A 17,445-nucleotide genomic window follows, 5' to 3' on the forward strand; every position below is an offset into this window, starting at 1 on the left:
AAGATTAGAAGACCCTAGAGAAGACACGTCCTGGGGGTATTTGTCTACTTTTCTTGATGCTGTGATCATGTTCGTTGTCTCCATAAGAAGGTGGGTGGAGTGCTATGCTCTGTTGCGTGCTCTACTGAAGCTTGTGCTTCAGCCTCATCTGGCTTATTAAACTGTGTCCTGGAACCAGGTTTGACATTTTTGGGGGTTCATTGAACCTCAAGAGCCAGGGCCACCTCCCATCTGCCAACTTTTGTAAGTAAAGTTGTCCGGGACCGCAGCCACTCCCATTTGTTTGTGTAGCATCTGTGGTTGTTTTTACAATGTTGAGTAGTTGCACAAAGCCTGTAATACATACTGTCTGTCCTTTTATAAAAAATTATGCCAATCCATCCTCTCATGCATGTTATTTGCACACTTCTTGCCACCTCACTGTTTAGTACAATAATCCTTATCCTTTAAGTTGATTTTAAACTGCCGGTGGTTCGAGTCAGTATACTTCCACATGTCTCCTTTTTCAGTATCTTTCCATAGAAGAACAATAAATATTTGTTGTGTTAAAATGAATGAATGTTTACAACAAAATCTTGCAGTCTTACTTGAGGAAAGCTATAATCAGGCTCTAATATACTTTGGACCCAGTATTTATTTAAAATTTCTGCAAAATGTAAGCGATCACTTTTTTCTGGTATTTTGTGTTCTCTATTTAATCAAATAAATTATTTTTATCTTTTGACTTCTTATTGCTGTGGCAGTTATAGCCAGCTCCCTGTAATTCTGACTTTGCCTCTCGTAGTGCAGAGTGTTGGGAAGCGGCCACCCAGAGACTTTGCTGTTAGTGTGACCATGTGACAAGGTCTTGCCAATAAATGGCACTTTCAGGGGAAGCAATTTTTAAGAAGTTGATATACGGCCTCCACTCTCCATCTTTTCCCTTCTACCACCAGAGTTCAGTGGATCCCGAGGCTCTAGGGGGCTGGCAGAGTCACAGATGGAAAAAGCCTGGTCGAGACATTTGCACTGGATGCTTAAACGGATGAGGAATAAGTCCTCCTCATGTTCATCCCATAAAACGTGGAGGTTTCTTTGTTTCAGGAGCTAAGCTACATCAGTGAATAACGTTTCTTGGGCAATAGTGTGTTTTCTTCATCTCTTCCCAACAATTAACTGTCCTCGGAGATATAGCATTCATTAACTCATGAACAGGCAGGAGTTTTTTCCTTTCCGATGATGTTATCTCTGGGCTAATCTAAGACGCATGTGAAATACATGCAAGAGAAGCCCATGAGCACTTTTAAATCCCCAGTGACGTGGCTTAACGAATAGGTCCTCCAGACCATGTCCTACAGCCCTCAGAGCTTTGCAGCTTGTCTTGCCCACTACACGAGACGAGTTCTTAGCAGCATATCTCTGTGCACATACGCATTTGTGCAGATTGGTCCTCGCCCTGAGTTCCTCGTAACAGAACCAGGCTCAGGGCCAGGCAGATGGGCACATTTTGTGCTTCGTGGATCTTTTGCTTTCCTTAGTTTTCTTTGCCTTGAGTGCATGACAACAAAATGACTGAAATAACAAATTCAGTTAAAACAAATTTAATTTTTAATATGATAGCTGCTATCTAGTTTTAATTTTGGGATGCAAAATTTTTATTTTATTTTTACCAAATTACTCAGATTAAGTCATCTTTTCCTCCTCATTGGCAAAATTAGAATTCTTAACGTCTATACATACCAAATGATTTTCATTTGACCTGAATTTAGTAACACAGTCGAATGTCTTTTATTAGCCACAGAACTTATTGTTTAAATGAAAGGGGCTGCCCACTGTGGGAAATGGATGCATATGTGTGTACATCCTCTGGTTGGGATGGGAGGGAGTGTGTAGGGGCAGACTTCTCTCCCACTGTCTGGTTGGGGGCCCCACACAGGCCCCCCCAACACCCCCAGAACTTTGTAGGGCATAGTCTTAAATCCACTGAAGATTTATATCAAATTAGTACAATTTCTATTAGAGAGTTGCATATATTTCCTTAGTTCAGTGTCTAGGGTTATGTATTAAACAAACAAGCAAACAGAAACACTGGCAGGGCTTAATTCAAAAGAACATGTTTTTACTTTGGATACCTCAGAAGAAGATTTAAGTACCATTTACCAGAAAATTCAAACCATTATTCACCTTACCATTGCTTATGGATGTCATCAAGACATTTCATTTTGAAGTACTTAACATTTTAAAAAGCTCTATTTCTGAAAATCCAAATAATTCCTTTAGTCAATGAGGAGAACAGAAGAATATGACCCAGAAATAGCATTATACTCTCCACATATGGGTTTGGCTCATTCTTTCATCTTTGAGTAGAAACAGAAATAAAAGTACTTGTAGCCATTTCTGAACCTTCAGTCAAAGTTAAAATTATTTAAGTTTATTAATTTTTTGTCAGTTCTATAAGAGGAATATCTAGTGGAATACTGTTTTGTTTCCTACTGATCTTATCACCATTATTATATCATAAAACACTATTCATTTATCATAATTCATTTAATTACGTTTATGTGCCTATAATCATAAAACAAATCTTAGCAAGGTACATGGTTATAGCACATATTCAGTAGATGATCACTTTTGCTGTCCTTATTTATAAAGACCTTACAGAGTATCAGAAGTATAGAATTTGAAAATAAATGGAGCAACACAATGTGCTCTACCCAGAAGCCCTTTGCATTAAGGAGCCCTTTTCCTAGAAATAAAATGGAAGACTACTCTGCCATCTAGTGGACATTTTGAGAAATGGAAAAGTGTGTTTTTATTGTTTCAAATAAAATTGTATTAAATTTCACCAAAATGCTGAATTTTTCTTGAGCAAGGTAACACCTGCTCTCTTTATTGCTTTTGGCAGATATTGTGAGGATTTATGAATGCATTGGATAAGATAATCTTCAGAAAGTAGTTTGAAAAAAATGGGATTTAGAAATTCCAGGATAGAAGCTAAAAAATGTATACTGCCGAATGAATGTTTTCACCTGTGGAGTATCACAAAGCAAGAGTGAGAGAGAGAGAGAAAGAGAGAGACAGACAGGGAAGAAGGATAGAGAAATTGATCTACTTATTGAATTGTTCAAAAGGAGGAACAAATAAAAAAGTACTGTGTAGCAAATTTTTCAAGCTTAAAACCAGAAGTCCCCAGGGTGGAAGGAATAACTTTTTAGTTTAACATATGGATAGTTTGGCAAAGAAGGAAAATGTCTTTTGGAAGAAGTTCCAATGTCTAGGAAGAGGGAGGAAGGGGCAGATGAGGAACAGCTGCTGACAGAAAGTCCAGTGTGCACGAGGCTCTGCAGCTCTGCAGCAGGAGAGCGTCTTGCTGGTGACACTTTGCCTCTGCTTCACCTGAGCATTACTGGGTTGTGGTGGGAGGGAAACCAGGAGGTTAAAGTATAATTAAAGGAGGCCTTTCAGTAAACTGACTGCTAACCGTTTATATGGCCTTGTTAAAATGAAATAGTATCACAGAAAGGCAGACTGGCAGATCACTTCCTGTTTCACCCCATGGAGAGCCATCCTCTGTTTGAGCCCTGATCCTTCTGCCAGTTCAGCCCTTGCTGGACCTGTCAGTGGGTTTTGATGGGCCCAATAGGGCTCTACTATCATGAAGAAAAAGAGGTTAAAGGGAAACTAGACAGTTGGAGATTTTAAAACTTTTGGTAGCCATGTCCATTGTGCTAACACTTCTCAGCATGTGAGAACAATGTGCAGTGGATCAGACGGCAAGGCGTTCCTCTGTGTCCCGGGGAGAGTGACAAGGGAAGGGCCCTTAGTTTGGGATTATCTTAGGCTGCAGTAGTGAGGACAGATTAGGTTCTGATCCAGTTCATTTGAAATAGCCAGTCTTAGACAAGGGGGTGCTAATAAATAGGGAATAAAATAAAACCGGGACTACTAGCATCTGTAAAATGGAGAGAACATTTTTTGAGACCTAAAGGGATGATGTCCTACTGGCAGGAAAAAGATAACTCCCCACCCCACTTTATCCTATTGGTAGCCTTTTGAAAGGAAAAAAGAAGTAGAGAAATAATATTTCATGGAGCAGGCAAGATGGAAGCATTTTACAACATCACGTGGATTTGGGGCATACAGGAGTATGGTGAGCTCTTAGATAGTGGTAGGGACTTCAGCTGCCTGGGAACTAGGAAGGCAGGTGGCCCTGTGGGACTGAGCCTGAGGGCAGGGAGTCCTGTGGGGCCCCAGAAACATTTCTGTGCCGACCTCCCACTGAGTTACAGAAACGTGGCGCTGAGTGTTATGTTTTTGCTGTGTAACTTCTTCTTTTTGGATATAGCTCAGTGGGTCGAATGTGGGCAGCTAAGTGACACTGAGCCCATCAGATTCTCTCTTTCAGGAACAGAGCTGGGACCACTTCCAATTAGGACCTGAGGCTACAAGACTAGATCTCCAGCATTTAAACTAGAGAACTGTGCCTCATCCATGGTTTGCTTGTGGGCAAAGCAGAAAAAGCCAGTCCGCAGGGAGCTGAAGGGAAATAATGCAGAGGAGGAGCAGAGAGGAGGAATACTAAAAGAAACATCCAAAAGGTTTTAAATTCTTCATTCTAGTTCCTTTCCTTGGCCAGCCATATTTCTGCCCTGGGGTTTCACTAGATACCTCTGTATCCGTGCAGTGCATTCCCATTTGGTTTAAGAAAGCCTACATGAATATCTGTTAGTTGTACAAAGATACTTAACCGTATGGAAATTTTGCCCCTACACCATCCAAACTTAATCATTTGAACCAGAAAGAGGAAATTTGAAAAGCTGGACTTCCCTCAGTTCCTTAGACTCGGGGTAAATGGGAACCTTAATATAGACATGGCCTCGGAACCCAGTCTTTTGAGTGTTTCCTCACAGTTGTTAGATCTCCCTTCAGTGGTTGGGACCAGCTGGAACCAGCAGTACAGTTCAGGAGGGGGACCCTGATCCTCGTCTCTGTTTCTCCACTTGGAGAATTTTCTGACTTTCTATGACCCTCAGTCACACCCCAAACTTTGGGGTGATCAGTTGCAGTGAAGAAGTCCAATACTAATGCTTTTGTGGCTCTCCTGGGATCCCAGGGCTGGGCGCACATCTCAGGAAGGTGGCCCAGCACGTAGATGTCTGGTGGCGGCTGGGTGGAGGGAGGGTAGTCCTGAAGGAGATAACATCTTGCTGGAACCGAAAGCTTGAGCAGGACTACCTAAATGAGTTGATACAGATTCTCCTAGTTAAAGGGTGAAAAAGTTAAAAAGCCCAAAGAAGAGAGAGAACTTTGTGCTTTCAAATGAATGGAAGATTCCCATATTGACAGAGAGAGCGAAAGACAGGGAAAGAATAAAAAGAAAGAAGACAAAAGACAGCCAGAGTCCATGCTATGGAGGGTCTAAAGAAATTGGATTCTATCTTCAAGGCAATGGTAAAGCGTTGAAAAATGCTAGTAACTTGCATTATAAACAGTTGCTCTAGGTGCAAAGAGAATACAGGGGAACAGTTAGGAAGTTGTTTAAAGGTGGTGGCATGGAGATTCCTCAAAAGACTAGGAATAGACTTACCATATGACCCAGGAATCCCGCTCCTGGGCTTAAATCCAGAAGGAACCCTACTTCAAAATGACACCTGCACCCCAATGTTCATAGCAGCACTATTTACAATAGCCAAGACATGGAAACAGCCTAAATGTCCATCAATGGATGACTGGATAAAGAAGATGTGGTATATTTATACAATGGAATACTATTCAGCCATAAAAACAGACAACATAACGCCATTTGCAGCAACATGGATGCTCCTGGAGAATGTCATTCTAAGTGAAGTAAGCCAGAAAGAGAAAGAAAAATACCGTATGAGATTGCTCATATGTGGAATCTAAAAAACAAAAACAAAAACAAAAAACAAACATAAATACAAAACAGAAATAGACTCATAGACATAGAATACAAACTTGTGGTTGCCAAGGGGGTGGAGGGTGGGAAGGGATAGACAGGATTTCAAAATGTAGAATAGATAAACAAGATTACACTGTAAAGCACAGGGAAATATACACAAGATCTTATGGTAGCTCACAGAGAAAAAAATGTGACAATGAATATATATATGTTCATGTATAACTGAAAAATTGTGCTCTACACTGGAATTTGACACACTGTAAAATGATTACAAATCAATAAAAAATGTTAAAGGTGGTGGCTGTGCAGAAAAAGAGAAATGGGCCAAGTCTAACGAGGTAACTAGGAGGTGGGAGTGATGGCAGATCTGACGAGAGAATGAAGACCAGGGAGTGGGCCAGGTATGGCCTCTGGCTGAGCTACCAGGCGCACAGCAGGCAGTTTCCTGAAGAGCAGTTTTATAGGTCAGGCTGGAGGTGGAGGTGGGGGCAGCGCACTGGGCAGAGGATAGGCTGAGCACAGGTTGAGCGTGAGGTGCTCGCGGGGCTTCTGAAGGGGGGATGTACAGCAGGAAGTTGGAGGCAGGAGACTGGAATGTCCACTATGAAGTTGGCATGTCCTTCCACTGGCAAACCGGTGTAGTTTGGCTGTGGTTTCCCATCTGGAGAGCAAGGCATTGAGCCTGGACACGTGCTTCCTCTCTTTAAAAGTGGCTTTCAGATGCAAAAGAGTAGGAGTGCAGAAGTGCTAACATACACCAGAGAAAATGCTCGCTTACTTTACAAATCGACTTTGCCCCAGGCTGTGCCCCAAAACATAGTTCAAAAACTTCAGACATTATGAGCAGAAAAAATGGTACACAAGGGTGTTCCTCTCACACTGGCAGGAAAAATATTATGAATTTTTGCCCTTTTTAAACCATGGTCTGCTTTTTCCAGCACAGCTGGGAGAAATGGTTCCTTATCTTACAAGGCAGCCCTATTCATATAAAAGAATGTGTCTCTTCCCCATAGTACGCCCTTGAGTATAGACAAGTAGCTGTGCAAATAGCCACACAGAAGTACCAAGATAAAATGGATCTGGAATTTGGAAATTATTGAAACATTTGCCGATTTTCACGTGTCTTCTATATCTTCATTTGAACTGTCTATAAAGTAGGCAAGTCTATGTATTTACTTTCCTTGCTGAGAGAAATGTGTGCCTTGGAATTTCCTTAAAACTTAAGAATTTCCTTAAAGTTAAGAATTTCCTTCAACACTGTGCATTATTGACCTGCTGAAGAAAGATTGTTCAGTTCTGAGTTTTCCTTCTGAGTTTTTGTTAATTGACATTTTAGAAATTTAAATCACTTTAAGCCCACAGTGGATCTCCACAAATATTAAACAGTGTTAGAAATACAGCAGTTGAAGTGGCCTGGAAGGCATATGTTCTGATTGTCTTTTATGTGACAGGGTGTATAAGAAGGAACTCTATTCCCAGTTATTTAATGGTTTTCATACTTTGATCCTTTGGAGGTTAAAAAAAAAAAAAAAAAGAAAAAGCCTCCTGACCTAAACCCTAATTCTGAGAATTCCAGCTGTGGGTCTCATGTTTGCATGCTCTATCTTGGACTTTGTGTGCCTTTGAAAGAGTAAAATGTGAACTCGATGCTTCTGTACGTCACAGTCTTTCCAGTTCAGATTCAGAAAGGAATAAGGAAAGAAGGGAAATCATATTTATGAAACTCACAATATTGCAGGGGCTGTGGTATTTATTCTTCAGTTTATCACAACAATACATTGAGCAAGGGATTTCCAACCCCATTTTTAGGTAAGGAAGCTGACTCTCAGGATATTTGCCTAAATTCACACCGCTAAGTGATGGGTGGAAACAAAAGACTGATTTCTGCCTCAGCGTTCATGTCATGTCCACACCGCCAGAGGCTTCCCGATTGGGTTCCCTAGAGCCCAGGGACAAGGGGAGACGCCCTGGCAGCCACCCTGCTGGGAGAGTGTGGAGAAAGAAGGCTGCCGGACTAGATATCGGTTCCCTGTGTTCATTTCAAGCAGAGCAATTTTGCTTTTAGTTGTTTCATTTACTGTGTTTGCTTAAAATTATTACCTAGGAAAATGGCATCTACCACTTCCAACTTTTTTCTAAGTTATTGCACCGTAAAATTAACTCTGCTGAAGCTAATGAATGATAAAACTAGGGAGCCAAAAACAACAACAAAATAGCATCACTTCTGGATACAGTAAACGCTGCTTATCACTATTTATATTTAAAATTAGTTTTGTGTCTTTTTCTCCAGTATTTTCTGATAGGAAATCACTTTCCTGTCTATGTTTCTGTGTTTTTAAGGTGTGTATGCAGGACTCTGGAATACTGAGAGAGAGAGCTGTCTAGATATACCCGAGAGAGAGCTAATACATAAAGTCTACTATGGAGTGTTTATGAAAGGGACTCATTTTCCAGGAAAAAAAATTAAAAAAACAGAAAATTGCAGCTTAACTCACCTTGGTTCAGAGAGCAGGGATGCATTGAAAGAGATCATGATTCTGATTGAGGGCAACTCGAAGTGGATGTCTGGGTTGGAGGCGAATTCCTGCATTAACCTAGCTTTTAATTTTCAGTCAGCTTTATTGAGATGTAATTTACTTGACACTTTACAATCCTGAGTTCTCCTTCCAAGGAAACTGCTTCTTTTAAACCCGCTACCGAGGGACGTTGCTTAAAATTATTTCTTGAGAAAAGGATGATCACTGCTCTTTGACAGGTGTTCTGAAGCGTGGTTCCTGGAACAGCAGCATTAGCACCGTCTGGGGGCCTTTGATAGATGCAAATTCTCAGGCCTCACCCACTAACCTGTAGCCTGGAAACTGTGTGGGTAGGGCGCAGCAGCCTGGGTTTTCATAAGCCACCAGGTGATTCTGATATAATTCATGGTAAAGTTTGAGATCTCCTGCATGGGAGCTGGCCTTGGAGCAGGCATCGCCAGTCTGGAGACTGGCCAGAGGATGGTGGCACTGCCAAGCTTGTCCCAGAGGTAATGCTAATGAACAAAGCTAGAACTTCCTGAATTGGAATGAGAAACCTGGAAGAAGTCAACCAGCTGTTAGCCGAAAAAGGTAGAGAAGACACTTAAGTAGAAGCAGAGACCAGGAGTCAATAAAGTCACATGCACGTCGGGCCGCTCAGACGCCTGTCGGTGAAAGGGCAAGGTTTCCCACATTCCTACAGTGAGCTTCCATTATGCAAGGTATCTCATGACCAAAAATGCTTAAAAGCCTCTTGTCCTCTCAATTCAGAAGCTACGTGGAGGGAGAGAATAATACTGATGATTGAGCCAAACTTGGAGAGGCGCAAAGAAGCCGTCTTGTTTAGATACTGAGACAATAACGATGCTGGATGCAGAGAGGTCAGACCAACAAGGTCTTGGAAGATAAGTCTTATTCAGACATACAGTTGTCTCCTGTGGAGCAGGTAACCAGAAGTTACAAGTCTTATAAATAACGTGTTGTGCACTTACTTGTGTGGGATGCTGTTTTATGTGCATGCGTGTGAGTGTGCGTGAATATATATATGATACCTGAATTCACTTAAATCACATAATAACCCAGCTATGTTTGTACTATTACTGTATTTGTTTTATTGATAATAACATTAGGGCAAGGGGAGAGTAACTGCCTTGCTCAGGGACACACACGTGATCCGCTACGGGGTGGGGATTTGCACCCTGGCAACCTGGCACCAGGGCCCATGCTGTCAACTGCGATGCTATATTGCTTCTTGATGGAAGTTATTAAAATTAATCCTCTAGGTTTGGGATTCTATAAATTGCTCGTTTGTGTCTATGGCAACCATATGCAAAGCCATGTGCTTCTAGACACTCATTTGAAATCACCAGTAACCATAAGAGCCACATGGCTCCTGCGTGTCCCACCAGACATGTGCATATGATTACATTTTGTATATGACTCCTAACATCTTCATCACACAAATGTTCCGTATTGAGAACTCTGGTTTTAGTTCCTATAAGAATTGTTCGCATCTGATTTCCTGGTTGTAATCTTGAGCAAAAGAGGGAGAAGGGAAGAAAGTAGGTACTGTCCTCCTTTTTCTAGATCAGGAATGTTTTCCAAAGTTCTGTGGTAGATAGAATAGATAGAACAGTGTGAAACCTAAGAGGTTTTCCTAAAAGGTACGGGGGAGGCCCTCCAGCCCACAGGGACAGCATACTTCTAAATCGATTCTGAGAAAGGCACGCCCCTCCTAAGCTATTGGTGATCAGTGCTTTCATGTATTTTTAAAATATAGGCTAGTTCAGGGTACATATATAACATATATACAATATATATAAATGTTAATTTTTATTTGTTAAAATGAAAAGGGCATAGGGTTACGTAGCAACTCAATAATAGAGCAGGGCCTAGCAGATGAATCTTTAATTTTTTTTTTTTATTGCCGTCTTCAGTGATCATCTGTGATGTGCCAGGGACTACACCCATACAGGGGATCTGGAAAAACAGCTCTCCCCTCCCTATCGTCATACTCTTGTTACCCAGGCTTTCTCTGATGTGGTTGTAGCATTGTCGCTCTACTTGGGTGAGCCAGTGAGCTTGTGCTCTGCAACTGGGGTATCGCCAGGGCTCCGGGAAGGTAGATTGCCACACACTCTACTCACAGCAAGAGTGGTGGCTCCTAGAAGATTGTGAATCTCAACCTAGCTTTCTGGTAGGGCTAAGGAATGTCCACCAGGAGCGATGTACTCCACCAACCCCTGGTGTTCACCCTTGGTTGCCCTAGAATGTTCTTTCCTTCCATCTTAGAAAACCATATGTGTGTGTGTGTGTCCCCTTGTGCATGTGTAAGTGGATTGATGAATGAGTGGAGGGTATATCAGAAGGGGAAGTGAAACAATTTGAAGGACAGATAAAAGCAGTTGAGACTTCTAGTTCTGGAGCTCCTCCTTCTATCTGACTCCTAGTTCCAGACATTCTTCTCAGAAGTTTTGTAGAGTATTTTGAAGCCTTCCCTAACATGTCAGGTAACTCACATTTTTCTAAGGGTCTAATCCAGTGGCAACAGAATGTGTTTTCTCAAGGCTGCTTAATCTGAATCTCTGAGTATCTTTTTGTCTGGTGAGCAAAATGTGTGATCATTTTAGGATTCCTAATTGGTGTGTAACAAGTGCCTGTTTCATCTAAATGTGAGCCACATGTAATTACAATTTTAAATAAAAAATAAGACATTCTGGTGAAGAAATCTGGTGTCTCAAAGAGCAACCATTTGCAAATAAAAAGCTGCAGAGAACTTAAAATCATGATCGTGAGATCATTGCTTTGTATAATTTATATTGTGGAATCATTAGATTCATTTCCTTCATCATATTCTTAGAGATTGTACGAACTGGCTAATGGACTCCCTTTTTAGAAAATGCTATCATATACATCTCTCCACTTCCTTACCATTAAAAAAAATCCTATTTTCTTTCCACTGATCATAAATTCAAAGCATCGTATGAAGTACTATAGTAATAAGGTGTAATTAGAAAAATGATGACAACTACAACTCTGTTGAATAGTATTACATTAAATAAAACAGAGTTGTTATTTTATTATTTATTAAAACAATTTAAGCAAAAACAATGTCATGAACAAAAAGCTAAATGTTAGATTCAAAACCGTCATAGCAACTGGGAGAAGCACCACTAGGTGGAGCCCGTGGTTTCCAAGATTTAGGGTAAGTCTCCTGGAGCAGTCCCGGGATGTTTTCTGGTTGTTGAGCCACAGTGCTGCTAGGAATGATCATTAAGCTGATCTATTGGACAATCCTTTGACTATCACAATTAGGAAGTGGGTAATTTGATAATGGGTTAGTCCATTTTTCTTTCTGAACAAGTACATAAAAGAATGCAAGTGCTATCAACCCATTTCTGGAAATTAAGAGTAATTTAAACTGATTTTCTGGGAAGGAAAAATCAATAATTTGATAATATTATAGCAAAGGAAGTTAGTTATGGGGAAGACTTATTGAAATGCAGTTTTTTCTTATTAGTGGGCATCAAATGTCCACTTTAAAAAGAGTTTACAAGAAAATTATAACAAGAATGCACTCTAAAATGTACTTACTATAGTCCTATGGTAGATAAAAGAAACCCATATAAAAAGATTATTTAGATTACCTTCATCAAGCAATTACAATCTGTTAAGTACATTCCAGGAAAAAAATGTAAATGCAGTCCTGTTATAGTCTAGTAGCTGTTCTAAAATAGCAAGTGAAAAGCTTTCCATACTGATGATACACAGTTAAGCCTATTAAAAAGATTTTAAATTACTGATTTCAGAGTCATTCTTTTTATGTTGAATTTATTTTTTTAAAAGTTTAGAACTTTTTTGAGGTAGAATTGACAGAAATATACTGTTTAAATTTAAATAGTCTAATTTGATAAGTTTTCACACACACACACACACACACACACCACACACACACACACACTAGCATCAACACAATAAGGTTGTGAACATATTTATCTCCTTTTAAAGTTTCTTTGTGCTCCCTCACTCCCTTCCCTGCTGGTCCCCTCCCCCCAGGGGACCACTAATCTATCTTCTGTCACTATAAGTTAGTTTACATTTTCTATATGGATTCATACAGTATGAACAGGTTTTTAGTGGATAGCTAGCTTCTTTCACTGAGAATAACTACTTGCGATTCACTACGTTGTTGAATGTATCAATAGTTCATCCATTGTCATTGCTGAGTACTACTTCAAGGTTTGAATATACCATGCTGTGTTTATCCATTTATCTGTTAATGGACATTCAGATTATTGTTTTTATTTTTTTTCCCCCAGTTTGGAGTTATTACAAATAAAGTTTCTGTGATCGTTCATGTACGAATTTTGTACAGACACATATTTCCTTTTCTCTTGGTTGTGTGAAATAGTCATTGGTAGGTATCTGTTTAATGTTTTATGAAACTGCCAAGCTGTTTTCCAAAATGGTTGTGCCATTCTTTCTTCTTTTATGTATAGTGAAGGACATATCTCTATTTTATGGAAATTAATAAAAGCAATGAATATCATGAATTACTTAATTTAAGTTAGGAGAGAAAAAAGACACCCTTGCCTTTCCTTCTGTTTAAAACTACACTATCCTGTACCACAGTATTGAATTTGTCTCCTGTGTACTGTAGAGGGGCAGAAATTAATCCATTATCACTATCTTTAAAATATGTGAGTATAATAAGTAACTTAAACATCACTGAGCAATTTATGGGAAAAAGAAAAGAGCAAATACAACTTTTATTTCACCAAAATGCAAACATGATGAAAAACCCCAGAACTGTAAACAGTCTGTATGCCTCATAATTTTGTCACTTTAGGTTATGATGAATAAACATCTCAAAAAAAATTACAGCAGTTTCTGTTTCAGTGTTCTGTCCTAAATTCAGGCCATGTGTTTTTATTCTTTATTGAAAAAAAATTCAATCACTGTATTTCCAGCAAAAAAGTTTCTCATTAAACTTCTCCAGCAGATTAACTTCTCCAAAAATAACACATCTTGACATACTTGTAGCATGTCGTTGTCTTTATTCAAATAAGTCATGCTGGCCATGGTTTAAACTGTACTTTATTACCTTTTTGGAAAAAATAGCTTTATTTTAATAGTTTTTAAATTAAAGGGAGTACACTGTAAGAAATAAGGTGTCAGTTAAATATTCTGAAAATATTTCATTATTTACCAGCTATATGGCCTTCTATAAATTACTTAATTATCTATATTGGCATCTGTGAAATGGAAATAATAGTTCTGTACACCTGCTTTTTTTTTTGAGGATTCAGGAAATTAAAACATGTGAAGTACTTGAAAAGTGCTAGTCATATAGTAAATACTCAATAAATATTACTGTTTATTATTTCTAAAAGTCTCCAAATATACATGATAGTGATACCTAAATCTATATTGAGAACAACAAAAATACATACAAAGAAACATGTTCAGAAACCCTTCCTTGCTTTCCTGTAAAGACCATCGCTGTACTGCCTTTAAAACAGAGTTAGAGCTTTTCTACATCTCTAGATTCCCAGTGGCTGGAACAATTTCTTAGATTCTCAAAGGACTGTGACTTCTTTGTTGGTTTCTTAAATCAGATATGTTTCCTGACCCACTATGATCAATTTGTTAAGTGCAAATCCTCTGAAATACGAAGATTACATGTTAAAATGAACTACATTTAAATCTGTTTAATTTAGGATTTATTTAAATGTGTAACTGTGTATTACTTTGGTTACAAAAATGTGAGATACTTCTTTCAAAGACCGAATAAGCCCATGCATAATAATTCCTTTCAGTTTCAAACCTATTGGATTGATAGATAAAATATTTAAGTACTAGTAATTAAATGAATGAACATACTCAAAACAAATGAGAAGTCTCTGTGACCCAGGAACAGACAGGAATTGAAAGCAGTTTGTTTAGCCAAGAAACCCCTGGTGGTGAGGCGGACTCAATCTCTGTGGCCATACAAAGCTAGGTCTGGGTGAGACCAGAGAGTTAGGACTTCAGGCTGGGAGAGGGGTGTGAGGGGACCGGGTGCCTCACCTGGTGAGGGGCTACAGCCTGACTCTTGCTTGACTAAAGCTCCTGGACCATCAGCATCTCAAGTCCTGTTTTTAAAATAGAAAACAATCCAATATTACTGCATCATTTTTGCAGCTGTAGTTGGATTCCATTTTAAGATGATGTCAGACTAGGACAAGGTGAACATCCCAGTTGAGCCCTTTCCATGTTGAGAGAAAGGCAGCCTAGTGCGGTGGGGAAGAGCACTGTCGGGGGGGTCAGATTGTCCAGGATGGAATCCCAGCCCTGCCACTTCTAGTGTGTGCCTCCAGGCCTCAGTTTCTCCCTTTGTAATATGTGAGGAACAGCAGTGCCTACAGCAGCGGGTTGTGTATGAAATGAGTACGCACCTGGAACTCGGCCCATAGCAGAAACCATGTAACATGTGTTATGAATAGTGAGAAAGTGTTCATCCTATATGTGTGGAGCATCCCGTATAGGTCAAGCTTTTGAGAAACTGATTATGAAATGAAATACTTATTTGGCTACTTTTGTATTCAATTTTAAATATCCTCCTTTCATGTTTTCCCCCCTAGACTTCAGTCCTTATATTTAAACACCTAAATGAAGCGATGACCCTGGATTGAAGTCTCAGCAAAACAGCCATCACCTTTCAATATCAGGTGAGACAGTTTATGCATACTTTTACCTTTGGAAAGTGTATTTCTCTTGGCCGGAATTCGTTAGCTCCAGGAAATTGTGAGAAATGGGGAGTTAAAGTCCCTGAGTGGGCTGTCTTCTCCCTAAAACTTGCTTTGCCTGTTTTCTAGATTCGCTGCCAGGCCACATCATCACTCACCTGCTTCCTCACACTACAGATCCAGGCATTTCCCTTGCTGCTTCCTTCTACCTCACCCTCTGCGCCCCAATCCAATCACCCATTCTAAACCCTGCCCATTTTATTTCTAAACATCTTTCAACCTTGAATCCTCCTTTTCATGTTATCACTCTCCTCATAGAGTTTCTCATCATCCCTCAGATGGCCAGTGTTCCCATCCACCCAGCTGGGCTCTCTGCCAGCTGACCTGACCCTCCAATCCATCTGCCTCCCAGCTGCTAGAGAAAGCTCTCCAAACAAAAGCCTGACAGCGGCTCTGCGTGGCCGCTATGGGATAAAGTTTCACATCCCTGCTGGAGCATCCAGCCTCCTTTTCCAGCTTCTCACGTGCTGCTCTCCCATCTATTGGAAATGAAAGTTGCCCACACGCTATGGTTTTTCTCACGTATTTCCCCTTTCTCATTCTGTCAGTCTGCCCGAATGCCCTTGTCCCTCCCTCACACTCCCACCACGGTCACCCCGTCACCACAATGCCTAGCTGATGGCTCTTTGAAGATTTATTTCATGCAGTGACTTCTATTAAAAAAAAAAAAAAGCCTTCCCTGAAGCGCCAAGGCGGCTTTAGGTGCCCTTCCTCCAGGCTCCCGGAGTACTTGGGCGTTTGTGTTTTGCCCTTGTGAATAATATTTTTTTCTGGTAAAATGGCTCTGAGACTAAACTCTTCTTGATCCTTCTCTATGGATTAGACTTAATTATCAGAATACAATATGCTAAACTTTGATGTTTAATTGTAAAACAATGCATTATTAACATTTAAATAGAAGCCTTTAATACATGTAAATGAGAGTTCAAAATACATAAAGAATTTACATATTAACACTATTTCTGTATATTTTAAATGAAAGAAAAAGATATGGTGTCGACAGTAGCATGATGTTCTGATGCTATTTCTCTGTGTGTGTGTATGTGTGTGTGTATGTGTATGTTTGTGGAGTGGGGAATAAGAAGAGCTCCAACAAACGGTTTTTGGCTCTGGTCCCCTTTTCCACCAGCCTTTCCTCTGTCAGCAGCTGCAGAGAAGGTTGGGCAGAACTCCTTGGTTCGGTGACCATTCAGTTACATCACATCACAAACGAATAAAAACCAACCTCCCATTCTTTCTTATTGGCCTTTCCCCTGTGTTATTTGCTGTGGAGTAAGATGACTTAACTTCACATTGAGGAGACTGGAGAGGTTTCTAATGCCTTATGAAGGGGTTGGGGAAACTTTGATTCTGTGTAGTTATATAGCAAGAAGGTATAAAATACATACAGTTAAGCACGTTGTGTTATTTAATGTTAATTTGGACAGAGAAGAAGTTCTAAAATGGTTTCCATTTTGCCTCATTCTTCTACAGAAAGTGGCGTTGACACCTATGAGGCTACAGTGTGTGTTCAGTATTTGTCAGTCTCTTGTTGACAGCAGCTACTAAGGGGTGTGTGTTTTTGTTTTCCCAGTGCTTTGTGTTGAGTTTGTGCATAGTAGGTACTCGATTTGATTGTTGAGTAAAAAAAAAAAATTAACAAAGTAAATAAATGCATGAGTTTAGTAATTTAGTCAATCTCTGATATTTCTTTAAAAGAAATTAAAGTCAAATGCTATAGTTAATATTCATGCCAGACAGCAAACTAAATGAAGAAATTTCAAAAATATATTCAAAATTATCCCTTTGTAGTTGTTGAGGGCTGTTGAACTCAGTCATTTTCCTTGAGAATTAAAAGTTGTTTGTTCTGAATTCAATTCAAATTTCAAACTATTGAAATTTACCCCCAAACAATACCAAATTCTCATTTGGTTTTATCTTTGTCCTTCAGTTACCTAATATGAGGTTTGAAAGAATAAAGCATCACAACTGCAGGCTTTTCACTTAATTTCTAAAGCCCTACGTTTTTCACATTCTTCCTTTAGTGTTCTTTAACCCAAACAACTAATCATTATTTTCATATTTTGAGTAAAATGGTAAGGAAAATACTTAGATGTTAATTTCTACCATCAATAACTCTTTTTTTAAAAGTCATGCTTTGCCTAAATGAAAGCTATTATAAACAGACAGAATAGCCTGGGGGAATTTTAGAGTTTCTAAATTCATATCAAATATAAAGTACACTCAATCAGTTTTTACGTGT

The sequence above is a fragment of the Camelus ferus genome, chromosome 2 (genome assembly GCF_009834535.1).
Source record: "Camelus ferus isolate YT-003-E chromosome 2, BCGSAC_Cfer_1.0, whole genome shotgun sequence".
Classification (NCBI taxonomy): domain Eukaryota; kingdom Metazoa; phylum Chordata; class Mammalia; order Artiodactyla; family Camelidae; genus Camelus; species Camelus ferus.